This window comes from Penaeus chinensis, chromosome 16 (genome assembly GCF_019202785.1).
Source record: "Penaeus chinensis breed Huanghai No. 1 chromosome 16, ASM1920278v2, whole genome shotgun sequence".
In the NCBI taxonomy this organism is placed as follows: Eukaryota; Metazoa; Arthropoda; class Malacostraca; order Decapoda; family Penaeidae; genus Penaeus; species Penaeus chinensis.
Window position 1 is genome coordinate 27,004,943 of NC_061834.1, and position 2,500 is coordinate 27,007,442.

General features: G+C 64.7%; 1 protein-coding gene across 2 annotated transcripts in view; it reads right to left on the reverse strand.

Annotated features, from left to right (window-relative positions):
• The window catches only part of LOC125033447 (protein yippee-like 2), a 108,351-nt gene that overhangs the window by 65,553 nt on the left and 40,298 nt on the right, over positions 1 to 2,500 (reverse strand). Inside the window, exon 1 of one of the 2 annotated variants that reach the window (XM_047624961.1) lies at positions 2,485 to 2,500. This exon is cut by the window's right edge and continues 48 nt beyond it. The exons of the other annotated variant lie outside the window; for it this stretch is intronic. The gene's annotated coding sequence lies outside the window, so the exon portion shown is untranslated. The remainder of the gene's footprint in view (positions 1 to 2,484) is intronic. 2 annotated transcript variants of the gene reach the window in all.

Genomic DNA, 2,500 nt, shown 5'->3' on the forward strand with positions numbered 1-2,500 from the left:
TCGGAGCACAAAATGGAATATTAAGGGGGAGAGAGACAGAGCGAGCGAAGTGCGTAGTGCGAGAACGTGTCAGTGTGACTCTTAAGGTGCCGGGGATCATAGGAAGGGTGAAACAGAGAGATAGGGGAAAGGGGAGATGCAGGGATGGGCAAACTAATGAAGAGAGAGATTGAGGAAAACAGACACGGCGGATCGGAGATTTAAGATGCGACTGGTCGAGAAAATAGGACAGACGTGAGTGGAGCAAATGTGGGGAGAGAAGGAAGGGGAAGGGGGGAGGGGAGAGGAGAGGGGAAAGGGGGGAGGAAGGGAGGGAGGGAGGGGAAAGGGGGGGGGAAAGGGGGGAAGAGAGGGAGGGAGAGGGAGAGAGAGAGGCAGAGAGCGAGGACAGAGAGAGAGAGGACAAGAGAGGAAAAGAGAGAGGCAAAAGAGAAAGAAAAAGAGAGAGATAAAAAGAGAGAGAGAGAGAGAGAGAGGAAGAGAGGGAGAAAAGGGAAAGAGAGAGAGGACAAAAAAGAGAGGAGAGGAAAAGAGAGAGAGGAAAGAGAGAAGAGAGAGAGAGAAGAATGAAGAAGAGAGAGGGGAAAAAAGGGGCGAAGGAGGAGGAGGACGCGCCCGGCGGGGGCCCTCGCCCCCGTCGCGCTCCCTCGCCCCGCGCTCTTCCCGCCCCGCCCCTGGGCCCGCCCTCGCGCTCGCCCCCGCCCGCGGCCGGCCCCCGCGCCTGCCCTGCCCCTCCTCCCCGCGCCTCTCCTCGCCGCTCTCCCTCGCTCCCGCCGCGCGCGCGCGCCGCGCTCGCCGCGCGCGCCCCCCCCCGCTCTCCGCCTCCCGCGCTCCGCGCCCGCTCGCCCCTCGCTCCCCTCCTCGCCCCCCCGCCTCTCGCGCCTCCCTCTTCGCCCCTCTGCGCCCGCGCCGCTCTCCTCGGCGCCGTCGCTAGCGTCGCGGCCCCGCTCTTCTTCTCTACGCTATCGTCCCCCCGCTCTTCTCTCTCTTTCCTCTCTCGGTCGCCCCCGCGCGCCCGCGCTCGTCTCTCTTGTCCCCCCGCGTCGCGCGCGCGCCTCTCTCCTTTTCCTCTCTCCTTCTCTCGCCTCGACTTCCTCTGCGCGCCGCGGCGCTTTCCCCCCCCTCGCGCTCCTTCCCCCCCCCTCCTCCCCCTCTCCGCGCTCTTCTCCTTCGCTCCTTCTCTCTCTCTCTGGCTCGCTCCTCCTCTCTCGCTAGTCGGGCCGTCGCCTTCCCCCCTCTTTTCGTGCGCTTCCCTCCTCCGTCCCCCTCTCTCGCGCCCTGCTCGCCTCGCCCCTCTCCTCTTTTCTCTCGCTCTCTCTTCTCCGTCTCTCTTTTCGCTCTCGCTCTCTTTCTCGCCGCGTTTCCCCCCTCTCTCTCTCCTCCTCTCTCGTCGCTCTCCTCGCGGCTGCTCCGCCTCTCGGCGTTTGTTCCCTTCTCCTCCTCCTTCTCAAAATTTCTCCCCGCGGGGCCCCCCCTCGCCTGCGCCTTTTCCCTCCGCTGGCTCGCGCGCGGTCCCGCGCCGCGCGCGCTCTGCGTCCCCCGCCCTCATGGCCCCCCCCGCTCTCTCCTTCTCCCCGCGTCCCCCGCTCCCTTCCCCCCCCTCGCGTTTCCCCGCGCTCCTGCCCTTTTCCTCCGCTCTACTTCTCGCCGCGGGCTCTCCCTCCCGCCGGCCGCGCGCGCTGCGTCTCTCCGCCCGCGCCTTCTCCGCCCTCTGCGCCCCGCCGCCTCTCTCCCTTCCGCTCGCGGCCTCCCCCCCCCCCGGGCGCCGCCCCCGCTCTCTCTCCTCCGAGCGCCTCTCGCGCTCTCCCCCTTCCTCGCTCTCGCTCTCTCCCTCTCTTCGCACCTCCGCGGCCCCCGCGCTCCCCCCTCTCGCGCCGTCCCCGCTCGGCGCGCGGGCCCCCTCGCTCCGCTGGGCCTCCCCCCCGCTCGCGTCGCGCTCGCTTTTCTTGGCTTTTTTGCCCCCTCTCTCGCTCGCTGCTCCCCCCTCTCTGCCCTTTGCCCCTGCTTCCCCCGCTCTCCTCTCGCCCGGTCCCCCGGGGCCGAGCGGCGTCAGGGCCCCCGTGGGCATCGCTCCACGTTTCCCCACAAAAACCCCCTCCTCAACACCCCCTTGTACGAGGCAGCACACGCTCGCCCCCCGTCACAAAAACGGTCTTGTTTAGAGTTGGTTGTGGTTGTGGTGGGGTTTTTCACGTTTGGGAAAGCAAAATAAAAAAGCAAAATGGGAAATGACAGCTTAATCATGATCGCTTCCAGCAAAACCCCGCCTTCGGAAAGCGTTTGGGGTTTTTGACACTGGTGGCGCGGTGCCAGGGGGAAAGGGCTCGGTAGGGTTGTCTTTTTCCCACCTTTAAACGGTCAAGTACAGAATAAAAGTCCCTAATACTATTGCCTGTAATTCACTCAGCCTCTATTAGTGAGGGATGCTCTTAAGTTGGAGAGGAAAAATATAGTGCATTAAGTACATAATCCCGCATGACTTACTAAGGGTACGAATACT